Source organism: Phocoena sinus, chromosome 8 (assembly GCF_008692025.1).
Source record: "Phocoena sinus isolate mPhoSin1 chromosome 8, mPhoSin1.pri, whole genome shotgun sequence".
NCBI classification, from domain to species: Eukaryota; Metazoa; Chordata; class Mammalia; order Artiodactyla; family Phocoenidae; genus Phocoena; species Phocoena sinus.
In genome coordinates, this window is record NC_045770.1 from 4,284,330 (window position 1) to 4,301,000 (window position 16,671).

Genomic DNA, 16,671 nt, shown 5'->3' on the forward strand with positions numbered 1-16,671 from the left:
GGATGAAAAACACCTCAGTTAAATCCAACGAGGAGAACAGTCAGCAACTTTATTAAGTAGAATAGACTGTCACCCCACTGTGATGAATAATCATCTATTAAAGTAGAAGACACAGATCCTGTGCGTTCACAATAACTGCACGTGAAGCTATAGACTGGTGTGAAGTCCTGTCTCCCCCAAAGAAAGAAAAAACATTTAAAGGTATCTGTGGAAAGAAGGTATAGGTAGTACCTTAATGGCGTTTAATTCAAACAGATCATTAAAAGGTATAAAGATGCACACGACAAAGGCACTTAATTCTCACACTGAGCTGGAGATGTGCACAAAAATGCCTCTTCTACTGGCCATTCTTCTTCTGGGAGGATTAAGGCTAGAAACTTGGGTTATGATACGGAGGGAAATGGGCACACAGTACATTAAGTGGTACATACAGAAACAAAGGCAAGCAAACCCCAGGGATGCTCTGTGCACCGAAACCAGTGTTCCAGCAAATTCATTCCTTCCTACTCTTCAAAAGCTCAGACAGAAACGAACAAAGAAAATCCAGGAAGACATGATAAATATGTAAGCAAGAAAGCCAAATCTACAGGTTAGAAGGAAAGTATTTCCTAAACCTGCTATAAATGAACTACCACAGTTAAATGTGAAAGACGCTGAGCAATCCTTTCTAAATTCTCTCTACGGACCGGTATATTTTAACATTAACTAGGATGTCAGGGTGGTATCTAATCTTTCAGAAGTACAGAGGCGGGGGAGGGAGGCATTTGCCTCTTTAGTTCCAAAAATGAATACAGGTAAGAAAGAGCATCAGTCAATTACATGAGCTCACCCAGGCCACAGTCAAAACTGTGCAAGCAGTCGCTCATCCCATTGAAGAAGACAGGGCTTCCCTGGTGGCGCAGTGCTTGAGAGTCCGCCTGCCGATGCAGGGGACACGGGTTCGTGCCCCAGTCCGGGAAGATTCCACACGCCGCAGAGCGGCTGGGCCCGTGAGCCATGGCCGCTGAGCCTGCGCGTCCGGAGCCTGTGCTTCGCAATGGGAGAGGCCACAGCATGGAGAGGCCCGCGTACCGCAAAATTAAAAAAAAAAAAACATTGAAGAAGACAGTCCACGTGTGGCTCGCTATGGCTGTTGGCTGAAAGGCCACAAGAGTTCCAACTGTACAAATGCTCAGTTTACGGGTCAACCACTGAGGTCATACATCGGTGGTTAAGTGCATTTGATCTTTCTGCAGAGATGGTCAACAGTGCCTTCCCCAAAGAGGATCTAAAATACCAGAGGTTAAAGCAGCAGGAAGAGGCAGCTTGGCAGCCACAGCTCCTCACATCAGTTCCCACCAAGGAAAAGGAGGGTAACTGGAATCAGTCCAGACAGCTCATATGCTGCCGTGATTCATTTCTGAGTTCAGAAAGATTAATCCTTGTGGCCATCAGAGACTCTCAAGAAGGTATCATCTGGAATATAAAAAGTCTCTGCGGACCACGTCTAGGGATCAACTAACCAAACATACCCCAACCTTACCCAGTGTATAACAGGATCGCTTTTTCCTGTAATGTTTGTGCTTCTTTCCTTTGAAAATGCTCTTATTTAATGTGCTCTCCATTTTCGGAGGCACACACTGTGCTTTGACCCATTACATCAACGTATAAATCAATCTGTTTCCTAACCTAACATGTTACAAATGGGATTTCGTTGCCAAGTCAGCACTTCCGATATCCTGTGAACCTGAAATCCTCTAGGAAAGAAAATTAACGCCCCACGCTTGGGCACCGCGGCCAGCCCTTGATCTATGAACACTGCAGCATTTTTAAGGCTTTGAAAACAAATTGCATCAACTGCTTTCCTAGTTCAGCACTTCCATTTAACTTAATAATTCATTCTTATTAAGAAATTCCATTTTATTAATTTGACTCAGCTACTCAAGGATGGAAATTCTACTTGGTAAAAAGTGCTTCTAGTAACTTGGTTGAAAACCTGAAATGGCTTTAACGCAATAAATAAATAGCAACAAACATAAATCTGAATGTAACTTCAAACAGGGCCTTCCTTTAATCATCACCTCAAGAGAAGCAACTCCTGGGCCCACCTCAGCCCCACCTCCCTTCACAAAGCCTCCCAATCCAAAGCAAACAGGTAATCCATTACTTCCTTCCTCACTAAAGCTACTGCCTCAGATTCCAATTTGGCTCCAGGCTCTGTGAAAGTGCCTGCCATGGAGGGAGCGTCCTCCAAAGAGGAGGGCTTTATTCTATTCCTGAGGGAGTCTGTTTCCTGCGACAGGAAGTGCTCCTGTGGTCCATGTACCCCCGAGAAGCAGGGCAGCACAGCTCCAGCTCCCATTAGAGCACTGTACATGTAGCACCTACTCACCACCGGCACAGGAGTGACATCAAGACACAGACTCCTCTCAAAGACCCGCCTTTTTATTTATTTATTTATTTATTTATTTATTTATTTATTTATTTATTTATTTATTTTTGTGGTACGCAGGCCTCTCACTGCTGTGGCCTCTCCCGTTGCGGAGCATAGGCTCCAGACCCGCAGGCTCAGCGGCCATGGCTCACGGGCCCAGCTGCTCCGCGGCATGTGGGATCTTCCCGGACCGGGGCACGAACCCGTGTCCCCTGCATCGGCAGGCGGACTCTCAACCACTGCGCCACCAGGGAAGCCCTAACCCTCCTTTTTTAAATGAATATGTCAGTGAAATGACAATCTATTCATGGATGTGAAGATCCTGTATTCATTTGTTTGTTTAAGTTCTGAATGGTACTTCATGATTCCTAAATTAAAATGACTTAGGTCTGTGTCCACAAACCTGCACCCAAGATTTACTTAATCAAACAAAGTTTAAAAAATCCAGTTTCCAGGTTATCGCCCCAATATATTAACTACAAAAGGGAAGCCAAACTACTTCACAGTGGAGACACTGCCGTCAACGTCACCAGCCATAATTCGTGTAAGAGGACAGATGAGGAAAGACACACCGAGGGACTGTCTCAGACTGGAAGCTATGGAGAAAAAAGATGCAACGTGGGAGCCCAGACAGGATCCTGGAACAGGAAAAGGACACTGGTGGGAAAACTGGAGCAGTATCTGAATAAGGCCTGTGCGTAAGTTAACACTGCTGTACCAATGTCAACCTCCCAGTTTTGATAAATGCACAAGGGTTATGTCAGATGTTAATACTAAGAGAAGCGCAGTCTAAGGATACAGGGGAACTCCCTCTACTATTTTTGCAACTTTTTAAAAACTCTAAAATTAGTTCAAAATAAAACAGTTTTGATTTTTTTAAATCCTATTCATCGCTTGCCTGAATTTCGACTGTGACTCCATGGTTTCAATCCGCAAAGAGAAGACACGCTCTTTGGTAGGGCAACGAGCAAGTATGATCAGAGCAGGCCCAATACCTGAAAAACGTAACTATTTATTCTGAACATACCTTAATGTAGTAAAACCCCATGCATATATATATTATATTACATTTGATTTATCTCCAATGGGAGGACTATTACAATTCTGCCCAGAACCTCACGTATGAGAAACTCCACTTCTGTTACTGTCCAAAGGGTGACTGCAGTTTGAGGTCCCTAGTGCATCTTCCTCAGCAGTACAGCGTGAAGCTTTCAATTTAAAAAAGCTCCAAGGACTTCCCTGGTGGCGCAGTGGTTAAGAATCCGCCCGCCGATGCAGGGGACACGGGTTTGAGCCCTGGTCCGGGAAGATCTCACATGCCGCGAAGCAACTAAGCCCGTGCGCCACAACTACTGAGCCTGCGCTCTAGAGCCCATGAACCACAACTATTGAGTCCACGCACCGCAACTACTGAAGCTTGCGTGCTCTAGGGGGCCCGTGAGCTGCAACTACTGAGCCCGCATGCTGCATCTACTGAAGCCCGCGCGCCTAGAGACCATGCTCCATAACAAAAGAAGCCACCACAATGAGAAGCCCACGCACTGCCACGAAGAGTAGCCCCCGCTCACCGCAACTAGAGAAATCCCGCGCGCAGCAACGAAGACCCACTGCAGCCCAAAAAAAAAAAAAACCCCTCCAAACTTCGAACATTTCAACACACTATTTAATAACATATCAGGATTCTTGTTAAGCATTTTCCAGCCTGAACAGCAAACTGAGAAACCTGTTCTTAAAAGTGACAGCTTACGTTACGCCAACTGAAAATCCTCGGCTTTCTGTTGTTGTTGTTAACATTTGAACTTAATTCTAATTAGAAGCTTGTGAATTAGGGTTAGGTGGAAAAACTCTGAATGTAAAAGGTCATTAATCTTCCACTGATGTATGCCAGCTGTTAGGTATCATTTTCATAGGCAGTAATTTATACAAATAATCCCTGCTTTTATTAGCGCTGTAAATATTAAAGTATAAATGATGTATCATTTCCAAGACTGAAAATAGTTTAGACTGTCTCCAAGGCTTTTTATAGGAACGTGGTAATCTGTCCATCTGGATTACGCTGGTAAGGATCCAAGCACCAAGATTTAAGAGAGGTCCGTCTTTCTGTACGTGTCTCTAAGATGAGAGCTAAGAGCCTTTTATAAAGGAAGTTACTCAAATACATAAAACACTTTCAAGTAAAAAAAAAAAAAAAGGCAGAACAGTGTTTATAGATCTAAAATTCTCAAGTGAACAAGTTCTTTACAGGCTCCTGTGTTTCTTTCCAATTGCCTGTAATGGGAATTCCACGAAACTGACCTCCTCGGGAACAGAGGTCCTAGGGACATGGCTCGGCCAGCCATCACCTTCTGCTCTCTCCACTCCTGACCCTGGAGGAACTACGCGATGTGATGGTGAAGAGCACGGGCTGTATGAGATGGACAAACCGTGACTGTGTTCCAGCCCCACCACTGACAGGCTGTGCCACGTTTGGCAGGTTCCCTAACCTCTCTGGACCTCGGTCTCCTGTCTATAAAATAAGGACAATAGTAACTACACACCATAGTGCTGTTTTGAGGTTTAAGTGAGTTTAACACATGAAAAGTGCTTGAAACAGTGCTTGTTACATAGGAGTTCTTCAAGTGTTGATGGCTATTAGTAACAGGCTTTAAATTTCTTTATCTGTAAAACAGGGCTACTGACACACTATTCCTCTCGGGCCTGTTGTGGGAATAAATTAAGAGAATGCACGTAAGCACTAAGCACAGCATCCGACTTGAACGTTAGCTTCGTTAGCATCGGCTGGCTCCTGAAGATGTCATTTTCTCTGGCTACAAGAACCAGGGCTTAAGCCATGGGCACACCACGTGACCAGCCATCCTCCCCAAACCCGTGAAATGGGGTGAAGGCTGCACATCCCTCCTCTACCTCTGAAATCTGGACAGACCTGAAGAGGGCTGCACTCACACTCCACATTTTATTTTGAGGGAATTCAGTCACCAAATGTTTATATGACAATTTAATACTGCCTTACCATTTAAAAGAAAATCACTGGGGGGTTGCTGGCTTCCTAGCTCTGGTCCAGCTTCCAGCCAAATGCAAGTGAGGTCAAAATGAACCTGTGTTTTCTATAGAGACACTGCTGTGATCAAAAAAGCACTACGTGGGCATCCCTGGTGGCGCAGTGGTTGAGAATCCGCCTGCCAATGCAGGGGACACGGGTTTGATCCCTGGTCCGGGAAGATCCCACATGCCGCGGAGCAACTAAGCTCGTGTGCCACAACTACTGAGCCTGTGCTCTAGAGCCCGTAAGCCACAACTACTGAGCCCGCGCACCTAGAGCCCGTGCTCTACAATGAGAGAAGCCACTGCAATGAGAAGCCCGTGCATCGCAACAAAGAGTAGACCCTGCTCGCTGCAACTAGAGAAAGCCCGCGTGCAGCAACGAAGACCCAACACAACCAAAAATAAATAAATAAAAAAAAAGCACTACGTTATTTCTCTAAATCTGTTTTCTTGAGGGATATTCCCTTGACTTACAAGCTAAGTAGCCCCATGGAGGTTATTTAGTTTCTCTCCTGACCCCAGTTTTCACTTTTGGGCAACATAAATATGGCGTTACCCAAATGTTAGGTATTACAATAAATGACCCCCACAATACTAGCTTTGGCTCACACTACGGCAGACAGAAGTCTACTTTCCTAAAGCTCCTGATGCATAAGAAACGTGGTTTGCAAACAAAGACAGCTTCCTCACTGAATAAAAACCTGCATGATTCCAAACAAAAGCAGTAATATGTCATGCTTTGAAGGCTGCTACCTGCAAAGGTCAGAAAGCCAGGAGGATGCAGTATGAATATTAACATCAGAGGATCTCCATGGTGTGAACCTGGTCTTCCCCTCGGCACTCATTGGCCAGTATTACTCAGGCAGCAACCAAGAGCCTGCCAAACAAACAGCCTAGACAGGGTTGGCGGGGGTGTGTAGGCATGTTTCCTAAACCTTAAAAGGCTGAAATGATTTCAAGTAACAAACACCCAGAAGTACAAATGATTAAATATTAGTCATTAAATATGTTCATTCTAAGTCATTCTTATGGATTCACAGATGACAGAAATACTACAAATGACGGGGAGTTTTCTGTTGAATATCCAAGCACAAACCTGGCAATATTCTCAGAAGTTATAAGCTTACTTCTGGCTGATTTGATGCTCTGTAATATTTTGTTTATTTTAAAGGCATTAAGTCAGTCATTAAAAATTAGGTAATTTGGGGGCATATTTCATGCACTTGAAACAACAAATCACACCTCTTTTAAAAAAATTCTATTCTTCAGATAGAAGTATTTCACTAAAATAAACACTCAACTTAGTGATTTTTACCAAGGTTAAGTTGGGAAACTATCTAACATGTCAGCTTTGGCTGAAATGCTCTGACTTCAAGATGTTACAACCACAAACATCAACAGCCAATGTCAGACATGTGAACTGATTTCACTGAATCTTTTCTCCTTTAATACACTATCTGGGAAAAGATAAGAAAAATCCATGCAGCTGCAAACATCCATGTTTTAATATTTAGGACAGTTTTTACTGGTGTTTTAAATTTAAAGCAGGGGTTCCCTGACACCTTACTTGCCTGGTAAGGTCTGTAACAACAGATCTTAGGCAAGTAAGAAAGGTCTGGAGAGCACGTGCGCACACGAATGCCGAAGGTGCTGAGCTGCAAACTGTCCTCTCTTTTTTTTTTTTTTTTTTTGCGGTATGTGGGCCTCTCACTGTTGTGGCCTCTCCCGCTGTGGAGCACAGGCTCCGGACGCGCAGGCTCAGCGGCCATGGCTCACGGGCCCAGCCGCTCCGCGGTATGTGGGATCTTCCCGGACCGGGGCACGAACCCGCGTCCCCTGCATCGGCAGGTGGACTCTCAACCACTGCGCCACCAGGGAAGCCCTGTCCTCTCTTGAGAAGTGACTGTCCTGAATTCTAAGGTTCTCTTTTTTACCTTTGCTTTAAAATGTTTTTCATAGGATGGCAGCAGTAATAAATGGGTAGTCTGTTTTTTAAAAATGCTCCTTCCATAATATTAAGAACTGACAACTTTATCTATCTAAAATGTTTTTCTTAGCTTTACTATTCCATGAAAACCAAAGAGTTAGCACTTTATTTCTAAGGTTCTGTGACGCTGAATGGCAAGAAAGGGCAGAAATTCCTCCGTGAATAACCCGTATCTTTCTTTCCTTATAAACAGAAAATAAGACAATTTGCCAGGATGACATTCACAGGGCAGGGAGAGGAAATGCACATTTAAAAATACAAAATCGGCAATTTCCATATGCTATTCTGCTAAACATTTCACTGTTTACTAGATCAAGCAATATTCACACATCTATCTTGATGTAACAAATCACTTTAACTTCTAATGTCCATCAAAACGCTATGAAAGTAACACAAATATGAAAGAGCTCCACCCTCTCCAAGTTCAAATCAAGTCAGAAAGGCATCTTTGCCATGATTTACGCAGCATTTAAATGTAAAAGTAAATACTGTATTATCAGCTCGCACCAGATCTGCCTGCAGACAATTCTTCCTGTCTGGGACCCATGCCCATGCCCATTATTGTAATTATCAGCAATTAAAAAAAATGAAGTAATAAAGCGAGTATGAGCTGCTAGTCAGCATGCTTACTGCTTGCTGTCTCTGCCATTAATTAGCCTTCCTGGGTACCAGCTACCTAACTACTAAATAAATGCATAAAGGAGAGCAGGAAAAGCTACGCCCAAGTAAAAAGAATAAAAAGGATGCAAACGTGTGCACTGCATAACTCTGGGAGGGGCGTTCGGTAGGCTGCAGGGTGCATGATGGACCCGGAAATGCACAGCATGGTGGTCCAGCTCACACACACCAAGATTTCAGCATTTGCTGGTCCCCTTTTCCCAGAGGCGAAAGCCCAGGAGCACTTCTGTCCCACTGGTCAGGTGGGCCCCTGGGGAGCTATGTCCACCCTGCCCTCCGAGACCCACTCCGACCACAGCATTTTGAATCATCTCAAGGCAGAACACATCACTCACTCTCATGTTCCAAGGGATTCCAACTCTTGACGACTCCTACTTCCTCCCCGCTCCCTCCATCAACCCGTCTGGCGATGGACACCATCCTCCTGGGCACAAGCCAGGGTCTCTCCTGCCTCAAGGCTCTGCACCTCGAACTTCTGCCCCTGCTCTTCCCTGAGCTGTCACGTCTCACCTTTCAGGACCCAGCTCGAAAGTGCATCTCTGGGGGCCCTTCCCAAGGACAGGCCCCACCCTGCCGGTGTTTTGTTTTCCCCTCCAGCAATGGGAATTCACCTGCTCATTCACCTGCACTGCCCATCTCCCTCCAACAGGATGCAGGTTGGCAGGGGGTGGGGCTGTGCTTGGGGGCGGGGCGGGGGGGCCCTCCGGGTTTCCTAATCTCGGCACCTGGAAACAGCACCAACTACCTAGTAGGTAATCATTCACACCCAAGGAAGTGACTTTCTGACTGAAGGCTGTGCTCTTGTTTTCTCTCCAACACATTTAGTTAAACTAGTAAGAATTAAGCAGATACCACTCAGCAGCGATTTCCAAATGATTAACGCTGTGCTAGCCTTCACATAAGTACCTCTGTAATGAATGACAAGTAAAACGAAAACAACTCAGGCAGCAAGGCAAGTTTCCATTTTTCATCTTTTGCCACTTGAGTCCACGTGCCCAGCCTGAAAAGCCACCCAACGCCAGGCTCCTAGCGGAGTCCTCCACCCCAAGGCGGCCCATCCAGCCTTTTCTCCCACTATTTATGCCTCACCACTTCCATACCTTTTCAGTCCGGACATCATCGATGGACTTTCTAGTCAAAAGGATTGAACTCTTAAACCACCAGACCCTACGCTCACCCACCTTCTTCTCCTTGCTCCGCTGGTCAAATCAATACTCCTGTTTACATGATTATGACATAAAAAGGTCAGCTCCCTCCTTAGGCAACTATTTCCCCCCTCGGCCTCTGCAAGGCCAACTCTTCCTTTACTTGCCTGTACTGGCCGCTGGCACTCAGCCTGCCAGGAAGATCTGCAGAGATGGCTCTGATCCCTTTTCTTGAAGACCAGGCACCGTCTTCCTGCTTCAACTGCGCTGATGACTCTCCAGGCCTGAGCACAGCTGCCACTCCTGGGACTGATCACAACTGTCCTGAAAACTGCTTCCCCCTTTTCTCCTGTTCCCAACTCAGTACTCTGCTCCTTCGTTGCGGAGCACAGGCTCCAGACGCACAGGCTCAGCGGCCATGGCTCACGGGCCCAGCCGCTCTGCGACATGTGGGATCTTCCCGGACCGGGGCATGAACCCGTGTCCCCTGCATCGGCAGGCGGACTCTCAACCACTGCGCCACCAGGGAAGCCCTCTGCTCCTTCTTGACTTAACCGCCTGTGTCAGTGGCTCACCGCTTCCCACAGCCTCCCGGAAACTTTCACTCATGAAACTTTTATCTTACGCACACACTTTGCTGGCAATTTGGACAAGCACTAAACTGTAACCTGGACACAATTTTCCCTCAGAGGTTAAGATGTGGAGCTAGGGCCACCTAGCTTCCAGCACTGCTGCTGGTACATCTAAAGCCAATTTGATCCCTCGCTCTTTGTGCAGGTCTGGTTTTTTCCTACATGGAAGTAAAATCTTACCCATCTTCGGTATCCTGAGATTCAATTCTAATAGGCCTGGGTCTGAGTTTTTGTCATTCACTTGCCTGAGCGCTCAGTGGGCCACATCATCGCGGAAACACTCAGTCCTGGGTTTCCTCTTCTCCCTCTGAAATTCTTATCAGCCGCATCTTACCTCCTACATTGACCTTCCTTTCTTACCTCTTCCTTTCTAGATTCTTTTTGTTCCCTTTCAGAACGATTTCTAACCAGACTTTTAAATGTCTGGTATCACATTTCCAACCACCAAGAACTCTTCCTTGTTCTCGGAAAGCCTTTTTTTATTGCAAACTATTATCTCATAGCGGAAACAACCCCTCCTCTCTGAGGTAAATATCAAGAGCCTACTGAAGTTACCTGCCTGCTCCCTGCATGGTCTTTAAGCTGCAGTTCCCCCATCTGTTTTGTTCTTGTTCAAGGTGTTCCTGAAGTGGCTGGTGACCCTAAGTCATCTAACTCAGTGTTTAGGAAAGGGACCCTGCTGTACATGGACAGAACTTGTCCAGAGAGGAATCCTTCAGCTCCCTCCCTGACTGCGGCCCCCGAGCCTGGCTGCTGCAGATCTGCGGGGCCTAGGAAGGGAGCCTTTCCCCTCTCAGAGCCTCACGTTCTGCTGGGCCTGGCGTCCCGAGGAAGCTGAAGTCTTCCCCTGAGGTGCAGCGAGGTGGGGTGAGGTGCGTTATTCAGGGCCTGATTACTCATGTTTAGTTTCAACCCCTCCCTGCCATTAGCCTCACCCTGATGCTTCCATCCCTCATTCAAGGTCTGCTCTGCAAATCAGCTTGCTTTCAGCTGGTGTCCCTGCATTTAGGTTCCAGCTTCTCTGGTCTGCTGGCTCAGTCACTAGGTCCATCATCAAGTCTGCATAGACATCTTTTCTTCTCTCCTGTTCTCTGTCCTTGTTGGTCTATTCATTCTCTCACCAGGACAGAGTTAGAGCTAGAACCCTGCACCTGCATCTCTCTCTTTTTAAAAAATATTTACTTATTTGGCTGCACCGGGTCTTAGTTGCAGCATGCAAACTCTTCGTTGCGGCACGTGGGATCCCCGACCAGGGATGGAACCTGGGCCCCCTGCACTGGGAGCGCGGAGTCCTGGCCACTGAACCGTCATGGAAGTCCCTCCACCTGCATCTCTCGAGGTGCAACAATTCAAAAGCCACTAACTATGAATATATTTGAAAACTAGAGATGAGAAGTATTAATAAAATTGAGAGCTTCTATCTTGATTATTTAAACATAATGCCTTTAAGAAAATAAAATTCTGATCCTTTCCTCAGATTATTTCATTTGATCATTTTACAGTTACGTTACAGTCAATATGCTAGTCACTGGGTGTTATGAGCTGAACTGTGCCCCCCTTAAATTCATATGTTGAAGTCCTAACATCTATCACCTCCAAATGTGACCTTATTTAGAAATAAGGTTGTTGCAGATATCAGTAATTAAGATCAGGTCACACTAGAGTGGGGTGCCCCCTAATCCCACCTGAATGGCACCCCTATAAAAGGAGGAAAAATGTGAAGAGACAACACACACACACAGGGAGAATGCCATGTGAAGATGGGAGTTATGCTACCCAAAGCCAAGAACTATCAGAAGCTGAGAGAAGCTTGGGACAGATCCTCCCTCAGACCTTCAGAGGGAGCGTGACCCAGCAGCGCGTAGATCTTAAACTTCCAGCCTCCAGGAACAGTGAGACAATAAATTTCAACTGCTTAAGCCATGCAGTCTGTAGTACTTTGCCACGGCCAGCCTAGCAAATGAATACGCTGGGTAAGCGAATAAGACTCAGTCTAAGTATCTGGGGAGCTCACCGTCTTAGAAGCAGGATCCAGACCCAGGGAAGCCCAGACCTACAGTGTAACACGTACATTATGCACAAGACGTAAGGAAGTGGAGACGGCGCTGGCATCTGAGAAGCGCTGCGGCAGGGGTAGGCGTGGGGCTGCGGGGAGTGGACAGCTAAGTCTCCAGAACCCCTTCCCCAAGGAAACTGGGCCGGGGCTCTGCTCCAGCGCCAGCACCAGAACGACCCTGCTAGGCATATTTTAGAATGTGAGAGGGTGTGATTTGGCAAGATTAGGTGGAGACAAGGAGGCCACTTAGGAAGCCTCTGCATTCATCCAGGAGATTATACGTGTTGAAATGATAATTATCTCAGATATACTGAGTTAAATAGACTATATTGTTAAAGCTCATTTCACCTATTTTTGCTTTTTAAAAAAATGTCAACTAGAAAAAGTTACATTTCATATGTGGCTCGCCTTTTTCTATTGGACAGCACTGTGTTAAGTGTTCAGCTAACACTGTGCTAGGGGAAGACACGACCGAACGACTTTTTTTCATTTACCTGTAGATTCCGTTTAACTGCAGTTTCCTTTCTTCCGTTATGAAGGCTAGCAAGAGTTTCTGGCATTTGCAGGAATGGGGTCCTTGGATGGCTAAATGGGTAAGCTTCTCTAAAGAGAAAAAAGCTTCTCTAAAGAGGCCAAGCTCGTGCAAAAGAGACAAGTGGTTACAAGTAAAATAATGAACGGGAATTAGACAGGAAAAAGGCCCTTGAGACATTTCTTCTTAAAAAGGATTTGGTATGGGTTATGTAAGTGGGTAAAACAGTGCCAAGAGCCCAGGTTCTTATTTTATCCAACTGCTGGAGGGTGGGGGAGGATGACAACCCGCCTCCATCCCCCAACTCTTTAGATCCTACAAATAGTAAAAGAAGCCTGACTGAGACATTAACAAACAGACAAAACAGAAACAAAAACAAAAAGACACCCTCTTAGGCTTCTGACAACCACAGAACAAAACACAAAGGTCTTCCAAAGACCAAAAAAAAAAAAAGGCCAGAACAGATAGAGTATATATGATATGGTACTCACATCACACAGGACCTTGAGTCAATACACATTTGCAAGGGCCTTATTAGAGCAGGCTCCAGAGACAACAAATTGAAGAGTCACAAGTTCTCACCCACATGGAGGCTCGGGCTCGTAAGGGAGACAACACGTGAACAGAATAATCCTAATATAAAAGGAAATATTCCCAAACTCTATAGTAGTAGCAGTCTTACGAAGTCATCAGAACTAGCTCACCATGAAGCTTTCAGAAACTGGCAGGCCAAGCAGCTATTTAAGTATAATACTATCCGGTAACTTAGTACCCAAGCCGAATTTGGGCAATCTGTGCTGGCCTATTAGAAAGATTCTCCTTCACCTTCCTTGGGAACAGCTATTAAGTAGCTCAATGGAAGAATTTTTGCAACTCACTTCTAACGCCCGATGCCAGGATGAAAACAAGTGTTCATATTAGGTTAAAGTGAATTCTTTGGCCCTATGGAAAAAACGGGTCTCAAATATTTCCAAACGTACATAAGACTAATAGTAACCCTCACATAACATCACAAAAGCCACACCTTAGTCTCAGTAATATTTAACATGATAATATTTTACTTGGCCAACAATGAACCCTACCTATGCTGGTATAAAATGATGCAATCGAGATCCTATATTTGTATAGGCCATGTTACCTCTCTGATCACTTCTTTGTCTCTTTGCTTTCTTCCAAACATTTTCACCCATAAAACTCCAAAATGTTCCAAATACTGATGTGATATCCAAAAGAAATTTATCTTCACAAATTACCAAGTAAAAAGGATGCTAGAAGTGGTACAGCTAAAACATTACCTTCTTAATGTTAACTGAAACAAACATCATTACCTCAAATTGACTCAGAGTCTATGTTCTATTTTATTTTCTATAGCTTTTCAGAGACAGGCATCAATGCTGCTCGCCTAGTATCAGATCACCATGGGGATATTTTAGTGAGGATCCAATCGTCCAGGGACTGGTGCTGGATTTATAATCTGCCTTAACTCCCGCCATCCTGTGACAAGTCTGCTTCTTCACTCATCACACACCCACACACATGTAATGGCTCAGCTTGGCTGGGAGCTCATCAGCTTTGAGTCTGCGCTTTGTATTTAATCTTTCAAAAATCAATACTTAAAACATTTTAATCTGATTTTAATCTGTCCTACTATTTCCATTGTTTAAAAACAACACTAACCAACACTGAGTCTCAATGACTTGTATCAATTCACAAGATTAATCTTTCAAAACAACAGCCCAGCAGGATATTTTATTAATGTAGATCCTGAGGCAGCTAATCAAGCCTCAAGTAATCATTTTTCTTAAAGAGTTGCTATGAGAGACAGAGACAGAGAGAGAGAGAGAGAGACACGGAGCGGGAGGGAGAGAGGGGGGACAGAGAGGGAAGAAAAAAAGAGTTGCTATAAGGAAAAACATTCATACAGCATTAAGCAGAAATCCTCTTCAAAAGGGGTGAGGGGCATGGCAGAGTCAACCAGCCAATCAGCGAAGGTTCTGCTATGAAATGTAGTTTGCAATTCACTTGAAAATGAGTAATAAATCGTTACTGCAAGAGGTTATTTCAAGCCAACTTTCTCCGCTTTTCAACAAGCATTGAAAACTCTGTGCCTCTAGATGACAGAGAACAGACAGGGGTATAAGACAAAATGACAACCCACACTCAGCCTCCCTTGGGGACATGAGAACCTCTGACAAATAAAGGGGGCCTGCTGCTGCCATAGCCAAAAAAATAAAAATAAAGGAAACAAGTGTTGGCCAAGATGTGTGGAAATTGGAACCCTTGCCACTGATGGTGGGAATGTAAAATGGTGCAGCCACTGTGGAAAAGAGGTTGGCAGTTCTCAAAAAGTTAAACATAGAATTACCATATGATCCAGCAATTCCACTTTCCAGTACATACCCAAAAGAACTGAAAGCAGGAACTTAATGGCTGACAATGTAAAAATACCTGGAAGTAAACCCTATAAATAGGTTCTTTAAAAAAGATAAGCTACATTAAAATAATCTATTTTTAAAAGACTGGAGAAGTGTTGATTGTCATTTTTCCAACCACCTAAAATGCTTCTTTTGTTTATCATCTTAGGATGATAAACAAAAGAAGCCAAAAAGTTGGCTTGGCCAAAAATTCCTTGGGTGTTTAAGTAAAAACAAGACATTTCTCATTTCACCAAGAACTTTACTGAAAAACATATTCACTGGTTTTTTTTTTTAATTTATTTTTGTCTGCATTGGGTCTTTGTTGCCGCATGGGCTTTTCTCTAGTTGCGGTGAGCGGGGGCTACTCTTCATTGCAGTGCGTGGGCTTCTCATTGTGGTGGCTTCTCTTGTTGCAGAGCATGGGATCTAGGCACGTGGGCTTCAGTGGTTGCAGCACGTGGGCTCAGTAGTTGTGGCGCACAGGCTTAGTTGCTCCGTGGCATATATTCACCGTTTTATTCCACTACCTTCTGCCATTTTTCAGGCAACTTCCTAATTTCATCTTCCCAAAACTTTTAATCTTTTTTTGATGTATTTTTTTTTACACAGCTGGTTATTAGTTATCTATTTTACACATTACTGTATATATGTCCATCCCAATCTCCCAATTCATCACACCACCACCAGCAGCCCCCCCACCCCGCCAGCTTTCCCCCCTTGGTGTCCATATGCCAAAACGTTTTATCTTTTTGAGCAAAGAACTGTCCCAGGTGCCTTTTAGTCTTCCAGGGAATTGAAATGTTTTCCATTAAGAGAATTTTGTAAAGCCTGAAATAAATGGAAATCCAAAGGTGTAATGTCCGGTGAATATGGCAGATGAATCAGCACATCCCAGCCAAGCTGTAATAGTTTTTGCCTGGTCATCAAAGAGACATGCAGTCTTGCGTTATCCTGACGAAAGATTATGTGTTTTCTGTTGACTAATTCCGGATGCTTTTGGTCGAGTGCTACTTTCAGTGGGTCTAACTGGGAGCAGTACTGGTTGGAATGAATCGTTTGGTTTTCCGGAAGGAGCTCATAATAGAGGACTCCCTTCCAATCCCACCACATATACATAACATCACCTTCTTTGGATGAAGACTGGACTTTGGTGTGCTTGGTGGTGGCTCATTTCACTTGCCCCACGATCTCTTCCGTTCCACGTTATTGTACAGTATCCACTTTTCATCACCCATCACAATTTGTTTTAAAAACCGAACATTTTCATTATGTTTAAGTAGAGAATTGTATGCGGAAATACTGTCAAGAGGCTTTTTTCTCTCAACTTACGTGGAACCCAAACATCAAAGCGATGAACATAACCGAGCTGGTGCAAATGATTTTCAACGCTCGATTTGGATATTTTGAATATGTCAGCTATCTCCCGAGTGGTATAACACTGATTGTTCTCAATTAATGTCTCTATTTGATCGCTATCAACTTCAACTGGTCTACCCGACCGTGGAGCATCGTCCAGCAAGAAATCTCCAGCACAAAACTTCACAAACCACTTTTGACACGTTCCATCAGTCAAAGCACCTTCTCCATACACTGCACAAATCTTTTTGTGCATTTCAGTTTTTACTTTTCTTGAAATAATAAAGCATAATATGCTGAAAATGTTTTTTCTTCCATCTTCAATATTAAAACAGCTACACAAAAATTCACCAATTTTGATAATTTTTTAAAAATGCATACTCATGGGCTTCCCTGGTGGCGCAGCAGTTGAG

At 44.5% G+C, this 16,671-nt stretch overlaps 1 protein-coding gene across 14 annotated transcripts in view; it reads right to left on the reverse strand.

Moving 5' to 3' along the window:
* Positions 1–16,671, reverse strand: part of APLP2 (amyloid beta precursor like protein 2) — a 72,609-nt gene that overhangs the window by 38,145 nt on the left and 17,793 nt on the right. The gene's annotated exons all lie outside the window — the stretch shown is intronic.